This window comes from Lepus europaeus, chromosome 11 (assembly GCF_033115175.1).
Source record: "Lepus europaeus isolate LE1 chromosome 11, mLepTim1.pri, whole genome shotgun sequence".
In the NCBI taxonomy this organism is placed as follows: Eukaryota; Metazoa; Chordata; class Mammalia; order Lagomorpha; family Leporidae; genus Lepus; species Lepus europaeus.
The window spans coordinates 55,878,698-55,905,163 of NC_084837.1; positions in this window are offsets into that span (position 1 = coordinate 55,878,698).

Here is a 26,466-nt window from a genome sequence, read left to right on the forward strand (position 1 = left end):
TTAATATTCTACCCTGGTGAAAGGCTCCTGGAACTAAAACACTCAAAGAGGGGGCTCTATCTCCAGAGTTTTAGGCGGCTTAGGTGCTATGGGAGAGATGGAGGCAAGCAGAGCACACCTGCAGATGCGTGGGAGGCCGACCCCCTCACCAAGTGCTGGCAATGAGCTGATTCATTTTAAAGAAGTCTTCAGCTGGACCAGGTTGTGAAAGCAATAGAGTAAACCAGCAGCAATATCATAGCTCTTTTGAGTTTGCCTCCAGGTCAGCATGCATTTAACCATGAGCTTATTGTACTCTGGCCATTGTATATAGCACTAGCTTTGACATCAGAAGGATGAGGGTTTGAGTCCTGGGTAAGACTCCACCATTTACAGATGATGACACTGAGCAAGTGCTTTAAACTCTCAGAGCCTGTTTCATCTTCTGGAAAAATGGGGTTGAAAACATTGCTAAGGTTATTTTAAGATTCAAATGATGAGACAATGCTTAGCAGAATGTCTCGTGAAAGCACTCAATATAAAATCCTGAGCTACCTTGCAGATCTGTCTCCATCCTCCTCCTTTGTATTGGTTTCCAATGCCTGGCCTTTGGGTCTGTTGGTTGCTGACTCTCTTTTCATGAGGCTTTTTTTTCCCACAAAAAAAGATATAAAATCTCTGATTTCAGAAAATAATTTCCTATCCCAATAAGCAAAACATTCTTGGCAGATCTCATGCATTACAAGTTAGTGGTGAACACCCATACCGCTTTTTTGTTTTTTGTTTCCCAGGGAGTTTTGAGCTGTATTATGTCCGCATCTTTAATGAGAAATGTATTCTGTTGCTATGGCATATTGAAATTTATAGCTTCCTCTGGAAGGCACAATTGTCAGCACCCATCCCCCAGGCTCTCCTGTGGGCCTCAGGAGATTGAGATCCGGTGGTTGATGAAACTACACTTAACCAGTTAAGTCTCACTTACACTAAACTCAAAACCTTTGATTTCTAATTTCTGTGTTTTAATTTTTCCTGCAGTTCAGTGGCACAGATTTATTTAAGCTGTTGCCAGCAACAACTTGCTCTGAATAACTTCAGTTTTCATAGTTCTTGCTGAAATAGGTGGGGACACAGTAGGAGGGAGGTAGATTAAGTTTCGTGTCATTTATTTCAGATACCAGGGCACAACCCACATTTCAGTAGGTAAGGATGTCAACAAATGAGTTTTATTCTGGTTCCATGGTAGTGATTCTGTGACCAACCCCTGGTTCAATTTGCCTCTACAGCCTGTTGTGAACAGATCTCATTTCCAATATCTTTGAGCTGGTGAAATTTACTTTAAAATAATTCATGGAATTTAACAAAACAAATCTTCCTTCTCTCTATGCTAAAAGGATGCACAGTTCTGTCAGTGTCCTGGGATGTGAGCTATTCTTTAAAATTGCCTCTCAACATGTCACTGTGGCTGCCAATAGGCATGCAGTACGCTCCAGATGCTGAGAGCTCAGAAGACTTGCAGTGATGCTGAAATAAAAGCCGGGGAGTTTAAACTGCATCCACCATATTTGTACCTTATTATACATTTTAGAAGTTGGAGTAAACAAGCATGGCAGTCCAGTGGATCTACAGACTGGTAAGATTGTAGAGACATTTTCAGCAGTATTATGGGGTTGTCAGCCTTTTATGTTTCTATTAAGCACATTGAAAATCAAACTGCAAATGGCTGGCTGTTAGCATTATATCAAAAAAGGATATTAGAGAATGTTAAATTGATTAGTTAATTTATTTGCTATTTAAAAGGCAGAGATACAGAGACAGACAGAGATCCTCCATCTGCTTGGTCACACCCCAAATGATTGCAATGTGCAAGGCTGGGTCAGCCTGAGGCCAGGATACTGGAACTGAGCCTGGGTCTTCCATGTAGGTAGCAGTACTTGGGTCTTCACCTGCTTCCTCCCTGAATACATATTAGCAGGAAGCTAGAATTGGAACTCTGATATGAGATGGGGGTGTCTCAACCAGCATCTTAACCATTGCACCAAACACCTGTTTCAGAAAAGATATTTTAACATAAAACAACAGAAAAGATGACTCTTAGAATTAAAAATATATACTTTTGGTGACTGGCATTTGGGCTAGTGGCTGACACTTCTTGGGATGCCCATATGCCATATCAGAGTGACTGGTTTGAGTCTCAGCTCTGGCTCCTGATTCTGGTTTCCTACTAATGCAGACTCTGAAAGATAGCAGCTAAGAACTCAAGTACTTGGGTCTATGCCACCCACATGGGAGACCAGAATGAGTTCCAGCTCCTGGCTTTGGCCTACCCAGCCCTGGCCATTGCAAGCATTTGGGGAGTGAACCAATTTTACCTATCTATCTCCAATCTCTCTCTCCTCTTCTCCCTCTCCCTCTCTCTCCTCCTCTCCCTCTCCCTCTCTCCTTCTCTCCCTCTCTCCCTCTCCTTCTCCCTCCCTCTCTCTCTCTCCTTTCAGCCTTCCTTTGCTGCAAAGGAGATGAAAGCATCATCAGAGATGAGCACAACACTGATTTGGGAGTCACGATAAAGCCAACCCTCTCCTTTTAGGGTGAGGTAACTAAGGACCCCTGAGGTGAGCTATAAACTGAAATAATGAAAGCCAGGACAAGAGCCCATATCTCCCTTCTCCTTGTCTAGTATTTATTTTCTCTGTCTTCTTTGTAATTGAATTCAAGGTAATGGCTCAGTTGTACAGCAAGATCCTGGACTGTATTTTTAATCATCAAATAAAATTATTCTGCCTTCTATAAAGTTGTAATGTTAAGCGAACTTGCTAAGGTCTAGTTCTTTAAAAAACAGATAATACATGTATAGGAATTCTCTTGTGACTAGCTAGAGTGCTTATTCCCTAAGGGATTGTTTACTATTCTTTCAAACAACAAAGAACCAGGAAAAAGAAAAGAAATTTACAGTTGAAGCTCGTCTTAAAGAGTCCTCACTTAAATATTTACTACACATGAAAACAGTGTGTTGAGGAGGTCTGGGGATAGGTCGGGGCCCCAGTGTTGCGCTATTAGAAGAGCCTTTCACAAAAGAAAAAGGATTAATTGATTAAATGACATGACTTCCACACTGCTTTTCACATTGTTTCCCTACCCTTCCTCTTCTTGGTTTCTTTTTCAGCTTTTACAGCCTATGGCCTCAGGCATCCTAAGTGCCACCTTTCACTTTCAGTCTTTGTTTTTCTTGACCCTTGCAGTACTTGGTCCTGATGGGCAGTTACTATTTCTGGGATTTACTTCTATCCATGGAGCCCATGTACAGGTTCTATCCTGGCTCTCCTACTTCTCTAACACTCCTTTTCCGCCTCCTTTATGACCTCACTTCCTCATCCTGGCATAAGAAGCAGGCATTTTCCAAGATTCCATCTTTGAACCTCCCTCATTCTCTGCAAACTCAAATGTTAGCCTCTTCCGTAACTTCAGCCACCACCACCTCCATGATCAGAATTTTTATTTCTAGTTTTTCCAAGTCCCAAATTGACTTTTCTAACTGCATACTGGTACATCCAACTCTATAGATCACCAGTTCTTCCAAGGCAGCATGCCTAAAACAGAATTCATCCTACAAGTAACAGCTTTCCCAGCAATTCTTCCTTCTCATGCTAGCTGCGTTCTCTTTCTTCCAGTATCTCTGTCTCTATTACTGATAGCACCATCCTTGGAGGAACAATGACTGGAACCAACTCCTTGTCTTCTGTGACGCTGGCAAAGGAGCCAGCATAAATAATAAGAGCCATTTTGTTAAGAAATAAGGGCATACTATTCCTGCCTGTTGTACTATCCCTGCTCTGGCCTCCACAACTGAGTTTGGTGTGCAAGTAACCAAACTAATACCTCTAATAAAGAATCACCTTCGAATAACAGACCAAGGTCATGTAGACTTTTAAAATTTGAAAGAAAAGACTGGATTCATGAATTAATGACAGAAAATGAGCATTGCCAAGAGCTTCTGGAGGATGCTATAATTCTTCTTCAGTGGGCAGCACATCTACCTGGATCAGCAGATTTCAAAGTCTTCATTTCGGAAAGCTCTGTATTCAATCCTGGCACAGTTTTGTGAACTTGGATAAGATGCCTAACTTTTCCTTGCCTCAGTTTTCTTATGTGCAAGACAATAATACAATTTTTAAAAATTTTAAGAGAGTAACTGAAAATTTGAAAAAGTCGATATGTGTAAAGCTTTTCAAATAGCGATTGGTCGTGAGCACCTGCTAGTTTCATGTCTGGTTTCTCCCAAAGTAAGCCCCGAGACAAGGATTTGGGAGATGACCCCAGGAAGTACCAGTAAGAGCGAGGGAGTGGCACAGGGAAGGGAAGGCAACTGGTAAGTTACCCAGTAAATTACCATTTCAAGTGGAGCCTAATCTTGCAAGAGGACTATGGGAAAACTGTGGGAACATTCACCTGACAGTTACCCCCCTAAAAGAACCATGGAGCTACTCCATTTACATGTTAACTCCAGCCAGCCAGAGGGTTAAGGCTATTCCTGGGAATGTTAATTCTCTGTCACTTCCAGTTTACAGGCTGCTAAAGAAGCCCTTTCAGGTGGTTGGAAATTGGGCTGGTAAGACTACTACCATGATAGGGCCCTTGGAGTCAGAATGCTGAATATATATGTTGTTGTCATCATCACTGCTGACGTCCCAAGACAAAGCAAATGACAAGTAGATCGTGGCTAAAGCAGAGGGGAGAGATTGGCCGATGAGCCCTGGGAGTCCAGTCCTCTCATCCCAGGTGATATGCCTGAGTCACTTTGACAGAGCCCTGGAGATCTGTAGAGCAGTTTGTGGAGCACAGTTCATGACATCTGCTGGTGGGAGTGATTTGAAGATGATAACAGCTGACTTCCTGCCCTCAGGGAGTTTCAAAGCAAAATAAAATGTAGTACAGTAAGGTAAGCAGCAGTGGAATTCAGGACTCTCTATGTTTGGAGAGCAGAGCGGGATTTGTTTGGAAGATAAGATTGCCACGGCTGGAGCAGTCAGAGAGGACTCCATGGAATAAATTGGACTGAACCAAAAGATGGCTTGTTTTCACATTGGCAGAGCCAGGGGAAATTTAAGGAGAAAATAACACACTGGGGCCAAGATCTCCCCTGATCCAGAGGCTTGGGAGCTGCAATTGTTGCTTCGCACAGTCCTTCAGTTATTCTGGAATGTGCAAAGTGCTTTGGTGCAGTGGTGATGTCATTCTTCCAAAATCGTCACTCCAGAGGCAGACCCAGCTTTCAGTCTCCCTCTGACTTTGACCCTGCCCTCCCAGTTTACACGGTTTTCACATGGCATAACAGTGGCTATCGATAATCCTGTGAGGTAGGCATTTTTATCCCCATTTTACAGCTGAGGAAACTGAGAATAAGAGTTAAAGCATCTTGCAAAGGTTTCTCAGAGAAACTGGGTTTTGAACCATCATCTATCTGATTTCAAACTCAAGCCAAATCACTATGCTTTGATACTCTCATTTCTAGCAAAAAGAGGAAATGAACTCTTAGTTTCTTTAAATTTGGGATAATCAAATTAGATCCTAACAAATGACTGATCCAAAGCATATGTATGTAAATAGATTGTTTAGTATCCCTTGTTACCAACACAGCTATGGATACCATTCCCAAGGTTACCTCTACCCTAGCAGCTACTGAAAACTTAAGAAAAACAAACTGGGGAGGGACAGGGAGAGTAGATTGAAATCCACTTGAGTGACAGCCTCCTCCCCTTGGTCAACAGATGGTACATTTATGGCATTCTTGGATCTCTAGGAGTGGGGGAATTCTTTAAGATCTGAGTTCAGCCCCATTTCTGCAGAATTTCAAGACTTGCTCAGCTAGTACTTAACATCCCATCTGTTACCTTTTGGCAGTTGTTTTTTTAAAAAATTCAGAGATCTGCTTTACCTGGCACCTCCTTTCACTATAACAGATTTGTTAAAGGTGTTAACAGATTTGTTAAAGGTCATTCATCCACTCATTTAATCATTTCTAATAAGACAGCTTAGAAAAGTAGGAAGAGTCAAATATTATCCTTGATTTAAAGATAAGAAGGGGAGACAGATGACCAGTAATGAGCCTTTAAATTGGCCTTTCCCTTTGGAAGACACTCCCCCAACATCTGTCAGAATCCCAGGAGGAAAATGTTGCGCAGGATTCTTGAGTCGACACAAGCAGACAAGAAGCCGTCTCTTCTCAGAGTTCCATTCAAATGATGCCTCACCAATCTCTGAGGCCAGAGAACCTCTTTATTTTTTTTTAAATAGGTAACTCCATGTCCAGGAATTGGAAATCCTTGGGTTAAAGTAGAACATGATGAAAAGAAACAAATAGGAAATGATTTCTATGGAGGTTATTTCCAGACTACTTCAGAATTTTTTTTTTTTTTAACTAATATGGGCTCAGTGAGGCACTGGTCTCTCTGGGACTAACAGTGTACAAGAATTTGCCATTCCAAGATTAGAATTGCCAAAGCTAGCAGAAAGTTGGGAAGCTAATATGGACAGTTTAATACTAACTCTGTATGTGACAGCATTTGTTCTTAATTGCTCAACATTATGATTGTCTGTAGAGTGATATGGCACTGTGATTTGTCCCTAAGCTTTCTATGATGATGATGATTGCGATGATGATGGTAGTCGTAGCAGTAACATTTACTACGCATTTACCATGTTCTAGACTCTGTTCTTTTTAAATTTATTACATCATTTAATCCTACAATAATCCTATGCCAGCATCATGATTATTATGGTCCATGTTTTACAAATGATTTAGCTGAGGTATAGAATGCAGGTTACTTGCCACCCTCAATATCCTGTCACATGGGCCTCTCAATAGGTCAGTTTATACCATGGCTTTATACTTGCTTTATAGAATTAGGAAGCATGAAGATTCAGATACAGAGACAGAGAAAGTGCTGGCAAGATAGCTCAGTCTTTTGGAATCTAATCTCAGAAGTGGCATCCCATTGCTCTGTCATATTGTATTCATTAGAACAATGGATTCAGCCCACATTCAAGGAGAGGAGATAACACATAGAACATGAATAACAGTAGGTGGAGATCACTGGGGACCATCTTAAAGGATGTCTCACACAGTCTGATTATAGAGCCTAAAGCCTTGAAAGGAGTGGGGTCACACATTTTCTCTATGGTAATTTGGAAGAATCAAGCCTATCTCAACAAAGAATTCAGGGGATGAGTGATGGGGGAAGTTTTTTAGCCCAGGGGCCATCTCTAACTATGATTTAAAGAATAAATTTCAGGTCACTTGAGTACCAAGAGTTGTATTTTCCTTCCAGGAAATCTTAGCTAGCTCCTTCAATCAGCATTAAGGACCAAGAAAATACAGTATTGTGAGTAGTGATTATTTCTCCAATTCCTGTTTTAAAGTTAATGATTAAGGCAGTTGCACTTAGGAATAGTCACCTTTCCCTCTTCTCTCTCTGTTTCTTGCCTTCATTGCTCTGTAATATTACCTATCTTTCTGCTTCTTGCCTTCATCATTCTATCTTTCTGTGGAAATCTCTCTGCTTTCATTTTGCATCCCTCCTATGTTGCCCTCCAATGTGACTAGTAGCTCTTTTTTCCTATCTTCTTATTGCTCTGGATTTTTCTTCTAAGCTCCTAGGTTTAACTTTTTTTTTGATATGTAAAAGTTTTTCAGAATGAAGAACAAATTTGCAGTAAGGTGATGCAATAGTCATTCTGTGTGTCTACTTGGTAAGGCTATAGTCAAGTCCCCAGGTGTTCAATAGATAAAGGTGTAATTGGGAATGTATTTTGTAGATGTAGATCAAAACCCACAATTAGTAGATGTGATTAATATACAAAATTATTAGGTGTGACTAAAATCTACCATTAGCTGAGTTTATGTAAAGGAGATCATCCTGGGTAATCTGGGTGTGCCTGGTCCAATTCATTAGAACTGAGGCTTCCCTACAGAATATGAAATTTCATCTGTGGACTATAGCATCATTCCCTGTCCAAGAGTTTCCAATCTATCCTTCTGGATCAACCTTCTTGCAGATTTAGGATATGCCAGCCCTATAATTCCTTGCAATCTCCTCTCTCTCTCTCTCTCTCTCTCTTTCTCTCGTGTGTGTGTGTGTGTGTATGTGTGTGTACAAGATTGTTGGTTCTACTACTCTGGGAAAATCCTATATGATACAGAAGGCAGAAATGTCCAATACTTCTGAGAGTGGTCTTTGTAGTGGTTGAGAGAAGAACTCATATATTTACTTTAGGAGACTTGAATAACTCAAATAAATGAGTCTTCAGAGGCAGTTTTTTCTAGATCAGAATTCTGAATATATCTCATCATGCCATGCTGGCCATCTCTACTTTGGTTTGAATCAACCCTTGGTAATATTTTTTCAGACTATTTCTGCTGCTCTATGCCACCAATTCTTATCTCATTTTCCATTCTGTCAGGTTATAGGCTAATAAACTGTTCTGTTTTTCTGTTTTATTCACTTTTATGTTCCTAGCTCTGACTCTTACAAATATTTGTCTTTTAATTCAGGTTTATTAAAGGATGATTGATTCATTTACATTTAAATAGGAACATTCAATATCCTAACCCAAAGATAAGACTAATGATTGTGTTCATGCCCCACAAGGGACCAGTGGAAGGGAGATATTTTTGTGCTTCTCAAATTCTATCATTTAGGTAGTTGCCTAATTAATTGTTCACCTGTTGCCATAGTTAGTATCTTGTTATAGACTGATGTTACATGCACAGATCATGCAAGTTTCCCATGCCCAATCCCTGCCAAAGAATCGTTGATCTGAACGTGTGATCTTGTTAGGTAGGAAGCCAGAAATGAGCTTATGTGTGTGTGACAAAGGCCTAAGGAACTGACATCTAAGTCCAGCATCTGCATCTCAAAGTCATCCCGATAACCTTCCAGGTGCAGCCCAGTATCTGCACTTCAAACGTCCTGCCTGGATCCTGATGACCTTCCAGGAGGTCCTGCCCCTTCTACCCGATAACCATCCTTCCTCTAAGGCAGGGCCACGCCAGCCAGGCTTGCCCTGTCCTTTGTTCAGGAGGAGAAGAAGGAGAGGGGGAGGGAAGGCAAGACCCATCCCCCCAAAAGCCCCAGCCTAAATGTAGACTAGGCACTCTCTCTCAGGTCCTGCCTGGAGAGGTGCCCACCTGTTCTTATGGATGTCCCTACCCTAATAAACCTTTTTTAAAAAAGACTTATTTATTTATTTGAAAGAGTTACACAGAGAGAGAAGGAGAGGCAGAGAGAGAGAAAGAGGTGTTCCATCCGCTGGTTCACTCCCTAGTTGGTTGCAATGGCCGGAGCCTCGCTGATCTGAAGCCAGGAGCCAAGAGCTTCTTCTGGGTCTCCCATGTGGGTGCAGAGGCCCAAGGACTTGGGCTGTCTTCTACTGCTTTCCTGGGCCATAGCAGAGAGCTGGATTGGAAGTGGAACAGCCAGGACTCGAACCGGTGCCCATATGAGATGCCGACACTGCAGGCAGTGGCTTTACCTGCTATACCACAGTGCTGGCCCCCCTAGTAAACCTTGCTATTTTGCTTTCCACTACTCTCTGTATCACACCTGAATTCTTTCTTGAGCGAAGACAAGGACCCTTTGCTTCTCTGATAACAATCTGAGGACATCTACAGATATCCCTGGGGAACTTTCATGAAGTCAGCAAGGTCCTCTTTTTCCAGCTGCATACCTATGTGAGGCATATTGACTTCATATACTTCTATCAAACAACATATCATCTGTTATTATAACATGTACATATTATAATCACACCTTATAAAGGAAGAAGCAGATATGAGAAACTGTGCTTTTATTAAGAGACCCATTAAAGATAATTGAAAATATGAAATAATGCCATTTTCTTACTAATTTGAGAGGATAAATATGCCATGAATTTATTTTAAAATAAATAGTGGTGATACCACTGTTGCTTAGTGGGTTAACCCTCTGCCTGTGGCACCAGCATCCCCTATGGGTGCCTGTTTGAGTCCTAGCTCCTCTTCTTCCCATCCAGCTCTCTGTTATGGCCTGGAAATGTTAGGTAGGAAGTTAGATATGAACTTATGTGTATATGACAGGCCTAAAGAGAAGACATCCAAATCCAGCATGTGCATCTACATCTCAAAGTCATCCTATAATGTTTCAAGGGGCAGCCTGGCATTCGGGCATTTGCATCCTGCCCTGCCCCCTTCTATCTGATAACCTGCCAGGTGGAGGTCCCTGCCCCTTCTGCCTGACAAATCTTCCACAATCTCCATTTGAGATTTGCCCAGTGTCTGCATTTCAAACACCCTTCTCCAGATCCCCATTCTCTAGGGGGTCCTGCTCACCCTTCCTCTGAACCCAGGATGGCGCCAGCTAGGCTTCCTCCTGTCTGATACCTTCAAGGGAAAACTCAGATAGGAGCTTCTTAATATTTACAACCATAAAATCCTTTGTTTCAGGAGGAGATGTGTGAAGACAGAGACCATCTCCTTAACACCTCCCCACCCCCAGTGCCTCTATGCTGAGTCAACGGCCTGGCAGGTGTAATCTCTCCACTCAACCATGTAACCCTGCTCCTTCCCCTGTCTCTCAGGTCCTGTCTGGAGAGGTGCCCATCCGTTCTTGCGGATGTCCCTACCCTAATAAACCTTGCTACTTTTTACTTTCCACTACTCTGTTTCATGCCTGAATTCTTTCTTGCGCGAAGATAAGAACCCTGCCATTTCTCCGGTAACAGAAAAGCAGTAGAAGATGGCCCAAGGGCCCACTTGGACCCTTGCACCAATGTGGGAGACCTGGAAGAAGGTCCTGGCTCCTGATTTCAAATAGGGCCAGCTCTGAGCCTTGCAGCCATTTGGGGAGTGAACCAGCAGATGGAAGATCATTCTCTCTGTCTCTTCCTCTCTCTGTGTAACTCCACCTCTCAAATAAATAAATAAATCTTTAGAAAGTATTTTTAACTTGTTTTAATTTCTAATATGGTACATATCATTAGATATAACCCATGTAAGCAAAAGTTCTTTCTGTTCTTGACAATTTAAGTACATAAGGAATCCTAAATAAAAAAGCTGCAGCTCAATAGGCTAATCCTCCGCCTGCAGTGCTGGCACACTGGGTTCTAGTCCCGGTCGGGGCGCCGGATTCTGTCCCGGTTGCCCCTCTTCCAGGCCAGCTCTCTGCTATGGCCCTGGGAGTGCAGTGGAGGATGGCCCAAGTGCTTGGGCCCTGCACCCCATGGAGACCAGGAGAAGCACCTGGCTCCTACCTACGGATCAGCGCAGTACACTAGCCGCAGCGGCCAATAGGGAGTGAACCAATGGCAAAGGAAGACCTTTCTCTCTGTCTGTCTCTCTCACTGTCCACTCTGCCTGTAAAAAAAAAAAAAAAAAAAAAAAAAAAAAAGCTTATTTAAAAACTAGTGCTATAGATCATTTATTGTCTCACTGCTGGAACAGGAAGCAAAGTTTGCCCCTAGGGTGACTGGCTGGCTCCAGGAATTGGGAACAATTCAGAATGATCATGGAACTTTGAGCACTGTCCATTTTGCTAATGTACAAACCCACATCAGAGGCCATTTTTCATATTTCTTCTCTTGTCTTCTACAAAGCCCAACTGGGCCTTGATCACATGATACCCATTCACTATTTATTGATATGCATTGATCTTCAATTGTGCAAAATGCATTCGTTTAGGATAAACTGAGGAAGTATAATGTCAGTCTGAAGGCTAAAATCCAACCAGTTTGGAAGACTCTCCTTCCTCAGCCCATTGCAGTAGCTCTGTGAGTCTACTGGGTGGGGGACAGAAATGTGAGAAAGTTCCATTCAACAGGCAGGAAGCCAGAACCTGGGGCAGGTGTTGTAGAGCAGTGGCTTAAGCCACTGCCTAGGATGCCCTCATCCTATACTGGAGTGACGGTCCACTTCTAATCAATCTTCCTGCTAATGTGCTTGGGAAACATAGTGGGTAATGGTTCAAGTGTATGGGTCCTTGCCATCCATGAGACCTAGATGACGTTCCAGCCTCCTAGTTTTGGCTGATTCAGTCCTGGCTGCTAAGGGCATTTGGGGAGTGAATCAGTGTATAGCAGACAATTTTCTCTTTTTGTCTCTCCTACTGTCTCTGTCATACTGTCTTTCAAATAAACATTTAAGAAGAAAAACAATTTAGAAAAACAAAAAACAAAAAACAAAAAACGGCCAGAACCTGGTCGCTCTAGAATGGAGTCTTTCTTCAATCCATTCAGTCACAAAGCCCAGCAAATTCTGGAATGTTCCTTTGGTTAGATCAACTGGTGATATGACACCCATTGTTCACTGTAGTATCTTAGATAAACTAAAGATTTACCACTAGTGATAAGAACCCACAGTGTACTACCTACATTCTATTCTAGAACACTATTGAAATATGGACTGGAGTATAGCGTTAAATGCTGACTCAAAGTGTATCCCTATGGTTCCCCAGCTATGAGAACTTGAGCAAATTTCTTTTAATCTATCAGCTTCAATTTCCTTATCTGTAAAATTGGAATGATAAATCTACTGGAAATGGTTCTGATAAAAATTAACTGATATAATATATCCCAAGTGTTTAGCACAGGTGCCTGGCAGAGGGAAAGACTTGAAAAATGGTAATTTCTATCACTACTATATTTCTGATCCTCTTCTGTGTAGGGCAGAATGGAGAGGCTGGACAGTGGGTTCCCGGTTCTTATTTGGTAGTCAATACATAATATGCTAAGCACTAGTGACCAATGGTTGGCCACAGTCCTTGCTGAAAATGAGAATGGAAAAAAACAAATCTCGTCTTGCTTCTTTTTCATTCTCCACACAAATTTAAAGATTGATGCAAGACAAAGCATAGAAGGAGAAGAACTGCTCAATTACTGAGGGAAATATGCTTCCACTCTGACCCTCTGCTGTTAATGAGCTTGTGACAGTTCCCTTCAGTCCAGCAAGACATTTGGGCTTGAGCAGGAGCATTTCTTGCTAGAACAAAAAGGACACAGCATTGACCAGGCAGCCTGTTTGTGTACCAGGGATCCTTGATCTCTGGGGCAGAGTTGGTTTTCTGTTCTGGAGCCAGGAAAACACACTTTTTAGTGCCCACATATTTGCAGAGTGACACTTAGCTTGGAAGCTCCTCACACAGTTTGTAGCAGACACTGATTGTCCCCCAGGAAAGACTGTCTTCATGAGACATTCTCAGGGATAAATACTGGGAACATTTATTAAGATAGGCAGCGACAGCCACCTAACTTCAAAGGCTCCTCCCTCCCAGTGCTTGCAAGCTCTTTCTGGGCTGTGCCAGAGATCTGCCAAGGAACCGGCCTTCAGTAGGGAGGGACTGTGACTTACCCAGGAGTTGCATCTGAGAATCAAAGGGCCGCTTTCAGGCGCTGGTATACTGTTCATCTGGAGATGGGCCTGGAGATCGCTTTCATATCCTCCTGCTGAAGGAATAGAGAGCAGCATGAATTCAGAAATGATGGCCGGCTCTGGGATGTGTTCAAATTAAAACCAGAATAAACAGGAAAGCTCCAGCATTGCACCAACACCACACAGGCAGCCCCCAACTTGTCACCAAAGAGACAAACTAACATAAGGGAGATGGGGGAAAAGGTGCTAAAATGAAATCAACAAGAATAACTATTTTTGTTATTCTACTTATTTTATTTTTTATCTTTTTTAAAGAATTTATTTATTTATTTGAGAGGTAGAGTTACAGACAGTGAGAGAGAGAGACAGAGAGAAAGGTCTTCCTTCTGTTGGTTCACTCCCCAAATGGCCGCCATGGCCGGCGCTGCACTGATCCAAAGCCAGGATCCAGGAGCTTCTTCCAGATTTCTCACACAGGTGCAGGGGCCCAAGGACTTGGGCCATTCTCCACTGCCTTTCCAGGCCATAGCAGAGAGCTGGATCGGAAGAGGAGCAGACAGGACTAGAACTAGTGCCCATATTGAATGGCGGTGCTGCAGACAGAGGATTAACCTACTGCACCATGGCGCTGGCCCTTTTTCTACTTATTTTAGAAGAAAACACCAAAATAGAAGGAAAGATGGAAAATAGCAATGTCATGTAATGTCTGAAAAGAAGTTAAAAAGAATGCATATTATTTCATGAGAAGAATAAAGGCCAACGAAGTGATTTAACAAAATAGTCAGTACAGGAGTACTAAAAAAGGTTAATAGAGAATACATGTTATGAAAAACTGTGCATGGATTAATACAAAAATTGTTTTTTGTATTAAAATCAACTTGTCTTCTAATTGTACTTTCTGAAGTTTTCTTGTGTAGGTAATGAGCTGTTTCCACTATTAATGAAGACAAAAGAGGAGCAAGTGAGATTCTACACTACTGTTGAGAATTTGGGTTGGAGAGAGGGCTGACCACTAATGAGGACTTTTTCTGCAGTAACAAAAGGGAGGAGGAACAGGGGAGGTAAAGGAATCAATACCTCAGGAGGTCCCTGTGTATTAGGAGTGGGTCAGGACCACCTTTCAGTTTTAGGTAGCGAGTTGCAAACATTATAGTGCAGTACTGTCCAAGTCATCTTTTAACCGAAAGAAATACTCCAGGGACTGGCGCTGTGGCTTAGCGGGTTAACGCCCTAGCCTGAAGCGCCAGAATACCATATGGGCACCAGTTCTAATTCCGGCTGCTCCTCTTCTGACCCAGCTCTCTGCTATGAACTGAGAAAGCAGTAGAAAATGGCCCAAGTCCTTGGGCCCCTGACCCAGAAGAAGCTCCTGGCTCCTGGCTTAAGATCGGTGCAGCTCCGGCCTTTGCGGCCATCTGGGGAGTGAACCCATCGAATGGAAGACCTTTCTCTCTCTCTCTCTGCCTCTCCTCTCTCCATGTAACTCTGACTTTCAAATAATAAATAAATAAATAAATATTTTTAAAAAATACTTCAATTCTAACCTTAGGCAACCATGTGGCAAAAACTAAACATAACAAAGGTATGCCATGAAAATACCAAGTAGTGAAAAGTAAATATTTCCTTAAGTGAGTGAAATAGGTGTGTTAGAAGAGAGTAACTGTGAACACATTATAGGCAAATTTAATTTATGATATATAAGTTCTTGTGTGTAATTTTTCTCCCTGAATTGGTTAGGGCTCGCTGTAGATGCTAACTCCCTGTTTTTGAGTCACAAATCCCATTATTAGGTAAGGTCGCCCTCTGGTGGCAGGGAGCTAACCTAGTTTCTGATAAAGCATGTGTTTCCTCTGGTGATTCTTCTGGTGTGAGTCTAATATTTGTAGCACATGAAAACTCATATGTTTTTACAGAACTAAGAAATAGCAATTGGGCCGGCACTGTGGCGTACCAGGTAAAGCCACCATCTGCAGCACCAGCATCCCATATGGGTGCTGGTTCCTACACCAGCTGATCATTTTCTGAGCCAGCTCTCTGCTTTGGCCTGGGAAAGCAGTGGAAAATGGCTCAAGTCCTTGGGCCCCTGCACCCTCATAGGAGACCCAGAAGAATCTCATGGCTTCAGATTGGCGCAGTTCCAGCCATTGTGGCCATATGGGAAGTGAACCAGCAGATTAAAAACCTCTCTCTCTGCCTCTGCCTCTCTGTAACTCTGCCTTCAAAATAAACATATCTTTAAAAAAAAGAAAGAATAAACACCTACTTCAAGGTTCTGTTTAATTTCTAATAAAGAACTCTGAAAGCAATTTTGGGATCTTGAAGAACTAAAATAATATTCATTCTATTATTCTACCAAAAGAGGTGTCATTAATAGGATTCTGTGTTACCAGGACTGATAGCATGTCTGATGAACAAGTTCTCCCTGGTGATAGCAAATAAAACACTCTTGTTACCAAAGAATTGCTCTCACTCTGAAAAGTCTTCATGAACCTACATGAAATTGACCTGAACAGAGGAAAGAGAAAGGAAGGAAGGAAGGATAGACAGAAGGAAGGAAGAGAAAAAAGGCCAGCAAGTGTTGAAAATACCCAGGAAATTAGAACAGATTTGATAACTGAATTCCAATTTCCAAGCAATAGGCATAGTCAACAGACAGGGTTCTAGCTCTGATACTGTCACTAGTTCTGCGTTCTTAGGTTTAATTACGTACCTCAACAGCCTTAAAATAAATTTTCAATTTTTTTTCCTTAAACTACTTTCCATGCTATTTGCAACTTTAAAAAAAAAATCTCAACTACTAAATACTCTCCTAGAGACTGAAATCAACATTGGCTCAATAATAGAAAATACACATTATAAAGATATTTACAAACAATGAATGCATAGGAAGATTTCCTCTCATTATTTAGAAGATATTGAATAATAGGGCAGAAGTGAGAAAGTTGACATGTTATAGGCACAGCTATGAGAAGAGAGCTTGACATTTAATCTCAAACTCAGATTCTGGGGGATGGGTCTGTAATGGATCTAGCTTTGTTCACAGGCCCAACCAGGTCTAATATAACTGTGGTTATAAATACAGTGATATGGGCTGGCGCCGCAGCTCACTAGGCTAATCCTCCGCCTTGCGGCGCCGGCACACTGGGTTCTAGTCCCAGTCGGGGCACCGATCCTGTCCTGGTTGCCCCTCTTCCAGGCCAGCTCTCTGCTGTGGCCAGGGAGTGCAGTGGAGGATGGCCCAAGTGCTTGGGCCCTGCACCTCATGGGAGACCAGGAGAAGCACCTGGCTCCTGCCATCGGATCAGCGCAGTGTGCCAGCCGCAGCGCGCTACCGCGGCGGCCATTGGAGGGTGAACCAACGGCAAAAGGAAGACCTTTCTCTCTGTCTCTCTCTCCCTGTCCACTCTGCCTGTCAAAAAACAAACAAACAAACAAACAAACAAAAAATACAGTGATATGGAGGGACTGGGGACTATGACAGGTAAACTAACAGATGTAAACAGCAAGACTAAACTCATATCCATTTTTAACAAAAGGGAACAATCTATTATTTGAACTTTGGTAAGCCTGTATTTATGCGGTTGTTATTATTGATTAATAGGGAAATAGATTTTATTTATCACATTGAATTTAAATTGAATAATAAAGCCACATTATTCAGTTAATGCATTCTAACTCATGCCAAAGGGAGATTTTATGGATCTATAAAGATTTCTTATAAAGAGTATTGCATATTTTAAAAAATTAGTATCTTAGAAGAAAATACAACTGAACTTTAAATGTCTGCTATAAAACTCCATAATTTGAAAAAAAGTGAAATTTTAATAGAAGGATATGAGACAGGAGCCAAGATTGTTAATGAAATAACAATATTTCTATGTTTCTACATCTTTAAAGTCATGCATTAACTATTTCCTCTGACACTCCAATTGATATAGAATACTTAATCTTACTAATAAGGGAAAAATTGAAGGATTTCTCAAGATCGCAGAAAAACTCTTAGAATAATTTTGGCTTCATCTATCCATCTATCCTTTCATCTATTTATCCATGTATTCATCAGCTAACTATTGAGCAAGTATATTATGTGTATTCCATTATAAAAGTAGCAAAGGTGAATTGGATACAATATCCCTGTGTTGATAGAGCACATAATAAACTAGATAAGATAACTGCATGTATGAATACAGAAAATGTGATACTTAAGTGTGATGCCTGGATTGGATCTATTACCTTGTGAATTTGTCATATTTAAACAAAGGCATGTGATTTTCTAGTAGCTATGGCCCATTGATGGCTTGTCTTATACTTGAAATCAACTAAAGCCTAGATATTATTGCCTCAGCTCACATCCTGGACAGGGGAAGTAAATTATGTGGTGGATTAAGAAAGGGGATGGAGAAGAAATAACTAAGGAAATGCCTCTTGTACTTGCTGGGTCTCAAGAATAGACATTGAGTGCACAGATGGTTGGAGGAAAGAGCTTGTCCTAGGTTTGGGGGCCCAGGCTATGGAGAAAATTAAAAAGGGACTTCAGGCTGAGAGCAGGCTGCAAAGCAAAGAAACTTAGCTTTGAAGGAACAAGTCAAAGTAGAATTTTAAATCCAAATGGAAATGGCTTCAATAAGTGACAGAAAGATTTCAGAGGTAGAATCCAGAAAGGCAAGCTTTAAGAGGACCATGCCTGTTCCAGTATCTTCAGTCACTTAATCAACATTTACTAGGTGCCTAGCTAAGCACTGAAGATACAAAAGAAAGACCCAACCCAATCTCTGAGTTCTCACATCCTCCTATGGGAGATGGATACAGGAGGAACATACAGAGGCCAAGGAAAGGAGCAAATAGAACAGGATTGGTTTATCTAGCAATGCTCTGGAGAGATTGTCCGAGTCTTTTCAGATGAGGAAGAATTAGGCAGATTAAAGTGTGGGAAAGGACTTTCTAGATAGACTAAAAATGTCAAGTCAACCCTGCAGAAAGAAACAGCACATTGTTAGGTGTGCCATGTCATATGTGTTGCTGGATTGTCAAATGCAAATCACTATAGTAAGTTAGATTTTTTTTTTCTCTTCCTACACTTGAGAAACTGCATTTAGAGCCGGCAGCATGGCTTAACAGGCTAATCCTCCACTTTGCGGCACCGGCACACCGGGTTCTGGTCCTGGTTGGAGCGCCAGATTCTATCCCGGTTGCCCCTCTTCCAGGCCAGCTCTCTGCTATGGCCTGGGAAGGCAGTGGAGGATGGCCCAAGTGCTTGGACCCTGCACCTGCATGGGAGACCAGGAGAAGCACCTGGCTCCTGGCTTCGGATCAGCACGATGCGCTGGCCGCAGGCTGCCATTGGAGGGTGAACCAACGGCAAAAAGGAAGACCTTTCTCTCTGTCTCTCCTCTCTCACTATCCACTCTGCCTGTCAAAAAAAAAAAAAAAAGAGAGAGAGAGAGAGAGAAAGAGAGAGAGAAGCTGCATTTAGAAGCCTTAGCAAAGATCTTTACATCTCTTATTTTAATAGATAGATAGATAGATATACATATATTTGTTTCGCTTTTTTATGTAGCCTTAGAATAGTCCTCAAAGTATTGAAGGACTATCTACTAATTCACTGCAGATTATCTGAAATTCGATAAAAATTTTTTTTCCAGCTTCCTTCTAGTCCTTGATTAAAAGGGCCGAACAGTGCAGCACCAAATCCAGAGCCCTCAGTATTCTCTAGCAATTTCCCACCAAACTGACATTGATCCAACAATCAAAAGCCCACACATATGGTTGTTTAATTAGCTAACCGTCTGCAGTAATGAGAGGTGGTCTGACTACCTATGGCCAGGAATAGCAGGTTAGGACAACTTGGAAAAGATCCAGGAATGAATGTGCACCTGCCAAAGGCGAAAGCAGACAGAGGACAGAGCACCATGTGAATGCGGAGGTGAGCCCAGTTCAACAGGCAGCAGCAGCAGCAGCAACAGCAGCTATGTACAGAGTATGGAACAATAAGCAAGTAGTGAGCTGGGGAAGCAGAGAATGAGGATGATACCCTCCAAGGGACTTTATTCCAAGGTGAGTAGGATAAGGGGGACAGGAAATACATTGGGCAAATATTTGGAAATCTTTGGGGGGCATTTACCAACAAGAAAACCTGGTAAAGCCCTGTCCACTAATCAAGCTCATAGTCATGACTCCAGTTTCCAGGAGAATATATATTAAGATCAAAGCAAGGTCAAAGCATAGTCCTGGAGGTAAACAAGAATCAGTAATGTAACAAAGATGAGCATGAGAGCACTGGAGGTTAAAAAGAAAGGTAGGTAGTCACCAGAACTTGGACACCAAATGGGGACTTCGTTTAGGAGCAAGGCAGCAGATTAGAAATGCCACACAGAGTTAGAGCTGGACTGGCCACAGGTGTGACCCGGGCTACACTTCCTTGGAGCCTGGGCAGGTGGATGATCAATGGCTCCCAAGTGTTGGAAGAGGAGGAAAGTTCTGGAGATCAGGAATCTGTCAGTAGTAGCCGACAGCTCAGGTTTCTAAACCAAGTCCATGCTGCTGGACTTGATCACACACTTTGCTCAGTTGCAGAGCCCTCTATTATTCCTCTGAGTTTTTAGACTCACAATCTTAGCACAAAAGGAATGAGATGATGCTGGTCTAACTTGCCCTGACTGTGGGAAACTGCCTACTATTGATTACTACTTCCTTTCTTAAGTACTCATGGGCCTGTGTTTCACAATGCTTTCTACTTTTGGTGGTGATCATCGTAAAACTCTAAACAAAGTCACAGGAGTTCAATTAAGGGAAGGGATGATTCCATGACTGGGAAAAAATATGGGTGGCTTTAGGTAGCATTCTCACTCATTTTTTAAGGATATAAAGTAGGTGCCAGCTGGTGGAGAGTAGAGAGAATGACCTTGTGTGAACGAACAGTTTAAGAGTATGCAGAGAGGGTTATAGCTTTGTAGTCCAGTATAGCTGGTATATGAAAGTTGACCTGGAAACATGGGCGAGGTTAGACTCTCAAGGCAAGAGAAAAGGAACTTTACCAGTGATACGATGGGAAGTAACTGAAGCTACTTCTCACCAGAATGGCGCTTTAAAAAGAGTGATGTTAATCGAAAGGTAGCTACAGACAATCCCAAAGTGAGCAGGCACTCTATAATATTAATTGACCTATACTATTTTAAGTATCAATGTCATGAAAAATAAAATATCAGACTTTTCCAAAGTAAACTAAGTATATGTGACTACTGAATGCAGCACCTGGAATTTTTACTTTTTTTTTTAGCTATAAGGATATTATTGGAATATTTGCCAAAACCTGAATAAGATCTGTAGATTGGAAAATAGTATTGTGGATGCCAGCATTGTGATATAGCTGGTAAAGCTGTTGTCTGCAATGCTGGCATCCCCTATGGGTGCTGGTTTGGGTCCTGGCTGCTCCACTTCTGATCCGGATTCCTGCTAATGTACCTGGGAAAGCAGCAGAGGATGGCCCAATTCCTTGGGCCCCTGCACCCACATTGGAGATCCAGAAGAAGCTCTTGGCTACTAGCCTTAGACAGGCCTAGCTCTGGCCACTGTAGTCATTTGGAGAGTGAACCAGTGAATGGAAGATCTCTCTATTGACTCCTCTCTTGCTCTCTCTAAAACTCTGCCTTTCAAATAAATAAATCTTTAAAAAAATAGTATGTGTCTTATGGCTCTTAGTTTTGATATTTGTACTGTGATTATGTATGAGAATATTCTAGCTTGGGGGAAATGTACACTGAATCATTTAGGAGTATGTGGATATCATGTGTGCAGCTGTCAATGTGAGAATGAGAAATGTGAAATATGTGCATATGTAGAAGCATGTGTATGTGTTTGAGAGAGACACAGAATGAGAGTAAATGTGATAAAATATTAGTATTTGTAGAATCTAGGTTAAGGTATTTTCAAATTCTTCATACTTCTCTTGAGACTTTACTGTAGATCTAAAATTACATCAAAATAACTGCATAATATAGTGATGGGATATGAAGTAGTGACTGATTAGCAGGCTCCCAAGAGGCTATTGTAAATACACAGGTGGGAGGTAAGAACTACCAGATGGTGGCAGGAATTGACAGAGGAGGCAGGGCACATTCCACAGGTAAAGTCACCCATGCTTGGCAACTAAATCAATGTGATACAGGGGCTCAGTTGACCTAAGAGTTTCAAGTCACAGTGCAAAAGGGAATGGCATAACCTTCACATCTGGAACATTTATTTAAGGATCAGGGTAAAGAGATATTGATGAGATTTTGAAAAAAAAACTATAATTTCAGAAAAGAAATGTGATGGAATAATAGGATTTAAGACTGGAATCATTGAACACTTAATAAATAACTGGAAAATTTTTTGTGGTTAAATTTCCAATTAAATTTAATTGTGGTCCAGCTGGTAAATTTTTATTTGTGGTAACAAAGCCAGAAAATAATTGCATCAATTCCCAGTTAAGCTACAGAGAGTACTCAACACCAAAAGGCAGAAAGAAAGAAAAAAAGAAGGAAAGAGAGAAAGAGAGAGAAAAGAAGGAAGGAAGGAAGGAAAGAAGGAAGGAAGGAGGGAGGGACGGAGGGAGGGAGGGAAAATTCAAGCAAGTCTCATCATTGTGAGGCAGCTTTCCAAAGAGTACAGGTATAGGGCTGGGCTGGCCATCATTCTTGGACGTACCAACTCTCTCCTAAGAACACAGTATCAAATCCAGCTCTGCATCTTTATCAGACTACTCATAGGATTAGGGTCCAAGAGAGGCCTCTGGTTTCCCTTTCTCTAAACTTTGATATTCTGAAATAATTGTCTCTGCTTTTCCCAAGAAAATTTTTTCTGTTATCAACTTTGTGGTAGGATGTATAGTTTCTTCAAAATTCTTCTTTCCCACTCTTGCTCACCAAGTATATTTCCCTATCCCATTTACTCTGGACTGGGTCATGTGCAGGAAATGACAAGTGCAAACCTGGAGCAGCGACATCACCTGTTTCTGTCTCCTCACTTGTCTTCCTGTCCTCTGCCAGTAGTACCACATGCTCCAGCTAATGGCTGCTCTTCAACCCAGGACCTGTGGATCTGACCCCTGGGGCTAGGTCTAGGCAAGCCAAGCTAAACTCAGCTATGCCAATCAGAACCATAGCTAACCCTACAGATATATAATGAAGAAATAAGTGCTTATTTTTGTAAACATTGAGTAAAGGGGTTCTTTGTTACCTAGCATCATCAGAACAAATGAATTATGAATTATAACCAACCTCTTATCTATTTGGTTTGCAGCTTTCCAGCCCTCCCCTTGTTCTTGTGCTTACAAGCTTTCCTCAACATTGGACTCTGGCTCTTTTGGCCTCTGTGGTCTCCCTCTATAAAGCACCCCTATTCTGTGGATGATACAGTTTCTGGTCACCCCACCAACAACTGTGACCCATCATAGTTTTGTGCTAATAATTGTTTCCACTGGTGTCAAGAAGCCAGCAGAACAGAAAACAGACATAAGACATGCAGCATTCAGAGCATATATATCCCCAGTATGAAATTCAGTTATTGAGAAAGTTTTCCTCTTTAGAACTGAAGAAGAGGAATAATGAGAATAGTGAAAATCACAAATATCCCCAAGGTTCATGCTTTTGAGCAGAAATGCATCCATTATTCAGAAGACAGTTGCTTGATATGGAATCAAACCAGATGTCCACCAACTGTTAGCTGGATAAAGTATGGCATATATACACTATGGCATACTACTCAGCTGTTAAAAAATGAAATCTTGTCTTTTGCAACACGATGGACACAATAGGAAACCATTATACTTAGTGAAATAAGCCAGTCCCAAAAAGACAGATATCATATGTTTTCCCAGATCTGAGGTAACTAATACAGTACCTAAAATGTAATGTATTGGAGTAAAAAGGACATTTTGAGATTTGATTTTATTTGTAGCCCTTGCCTTTTATGTTGAGGAAGTGTTTTCTTCTTCATGTCATTTGTTGAACTCTTTTACTTACTGTAAGGTTAACTTTAAGATCATTTAGTAAACTGAAAATATATCTTTGTAAAAATTAAGAGTGGGAATGTTAGAGGCAGGAGGAAGAAGTGTTGGAGCATGGGTGGGAAGGAGAGTGGGATGGGAATTATCACTATGTTCCTAAATATATATATATATATATATGTATATATATGTATATGAAATATATGAAACTTGTATAACTTAAATAAAATTAAAAAAGAAAAAAAGAAGAGAATTGCTCACTCCAAAACAAAAGCATTACATGTACTTTTTACAGACATGATTATATGGCTTCATAACCCACATCTGATTGTAGGGGAAGAGAAGGATTGCTGAGATCAGGGCATCAACATCAGCGAGATGGGACAGCTTACATTCTGATGGGAAGAGAGACAAAAATTTATAAATGAGATGCCAGCATTGTGGCGTAGCAGGTAAAGCCTCTGCCTATGATGCCAGAATCCTATATGGGCAATGGTTCAAGTCCCAATGGCTCCACTTCTTCTTTTTTTAAGATTTTATTTATTTGAGAGGTAGAGTTACAGATAGTGAGTGGAAGAGACAGAAATGTCTTCCATCTGTTGTTTCACTCCCCAAATGGCTGCAATGGCTAGAGCTGGGTTGATCTAAAGCTAGGAGCCAGGAACTTGTTCTGAGTCTCCCATGTAGGTGCAGTGGCCCAAGCACTTGGGCCATCCTCTACTGCTTTCCTAAGCCATTATCAGAGAGCTGGATTCAGCTCTGCACCCACATGGGAGACCCGGAAGAGCTCCTGGCTCCTGGCTTTAGCCTGGCTCAGCCCTGGCAATTGCAGCCATTCAGGAAGTGAGCCAGCAATGGAAGATTGATCTCTCTCTCTCTCTCTCTCTCTCTCTCTCTCTAACTCTTTGAAATAAATATTTTTTTAAAAAATCTGAAGCCTGCATCATCTTCATTTCTATGCCAGAAAAAGATACAACAGAGAAAGAGAACTATAAACCTATAAACAAATATCCCTGATTAAGACAGATAGAAAAATCCTCAACAAAACATTAGCCAATTGAATTCAACAACACATTAGAAAGATCATTCACTTGGACTACGTTGGATTTATTTCTGGTATGCAGGTTCAACATTTGAAAATCAATGCATGTGATAAACCACATTAACATGCTGAAGACCAAAAACCATATGATTATTTCAATAGATGCAGAGAAAGCATTCGACAAAATTTAACACACTTTTATGATGAAAACCTAGCAAATTGGGTATAGAAGGAATATTCCTCAATACAATCAAGGCAATTTATAACAAACCCACAGCCAGCATCCTACTGAATGGGGAAAAACTGGAGGCATTCCCATTAAGATTCAGAACCAGACAAGGGTGGTCACTCTCAGCATTGCTATTTAATATAGTCCTGAAAGCTCTAGCTAGAGCCATCAGGCAAGAAAAAGAAATCAAAGGGATCAAATGGGGAAGGAAGAAGTCAAACTACCCCTACTTGCTGATGACATGATTCTATATATTGGGAAGCCAAAAGACAATACAAAGAGACTATTGGAACTCATAAAAGAGTTTGGTAAAGTAGCAGGATACAAAATCAAACACAAAAATCAATAGCCTTTGTATACATAGACAATATCGTAGCTGAGAAAGAACTTTTAGGATCAATTCCATTCACAATAACTACACAAAATTTAAATACCTTGGCATAAATTTAACCAAGAATGCCAAAGATCTCTAAAATGAAAGTTTAAAAACATTAAAGAAAGAAATAGAAGAAGATATTAAAAAGTGGAAAAATCTTCCATTTTTATAGATTGGAAGAATCAACATCTTCAGAATTTCCATTGTACCAAAAGCAATTTATAGATTCAATGTGATCACAATCAAAATGGCAATAACATTCTTCTCAGATCTACAAAAAATGACGCTAAAATTCATATGGAAACACAAGAGACCCTGAATAGCTAAGAAATCTTAACAAAAACAAAACTGGAGGCATTACAATACCAGACCTTAAGACATACTACAGGACAGCTATAATCAAAATAGCCTGGTACTGGCACAAAAACAGACATGTAGACCAATGGGGCAGAATAGAAACTCCAGGAATTAATCCACACATCTACAACCAACTTACCTTTGTCAAAAGAGCAAAAAACCAACCACTGGGGCCAAAGATGGTCTCCTCAACAAATGGTGCTGGGAAAACTGGATTGCCGCATGCAGAAGTATGAAACAAGATCCCTACCTTACACTTTACCTAAAAATCCACTCAAAATGAATCAGAGATATAAACCTATGATGTGATATCATCAAATTAATTGAGAACATTGGGGTAAACCTACAAGACATTGGTGTATGGAAAGACTTCTTGGAAAAGACCCCAGAAGCACAGGCAATCGAAGCCAAAATTAACAGATGAGATTACATCAAACTGAGAAGCTTCTGCGCTGCAAAAGAAACACTCAGAAAAGTGAAGAGACAACTGACAGAATAGGATAAAATACTTGCAAGCTATGCTACTGAAAAAGTATTAACTTCCAGAATTTGTAAAGAGCTCAAGAAACTCAACAACTACAAAACAAACAACTTAGTCAAGAAATGGACAAAGGAACCTGAACAGACATTTTTCAAGGGAGGAAATTCTTATGGCCAATAGACACATGAAAAAATGTTCAGGATCTAGCCATCAGGGAAATGCAAATGAAAACCACAATGAGGTTTCACCTCACCCCTGTTAGAATGGCTCTCATACAGAAGACAACAAACAACAAATGCTGGCAAGGATGTGCGGAGAAGGGCACCTTAACCCACTGTTGGTGGGACTATAAACTGGTACATACAGCCACTATGGAAAACAGTATGGAGGTATCTCAGAAAGCTGAATATAGACTTACCATATGACCTAGTCACCCCCTCCTGGTAACTTATCCAAAGGAAATGAAATCAGCATATGAAAGAATGATCTGTACCTCCATGTTCATTTAAACTAAATTTACAATAGCTAAGATATGGACTCAACCCAGATGTCAATCAACTGAAAACTAGATAAAGAAATCATGGCATATATACACTATGGAATACCACACAGCAGTAAAAATAA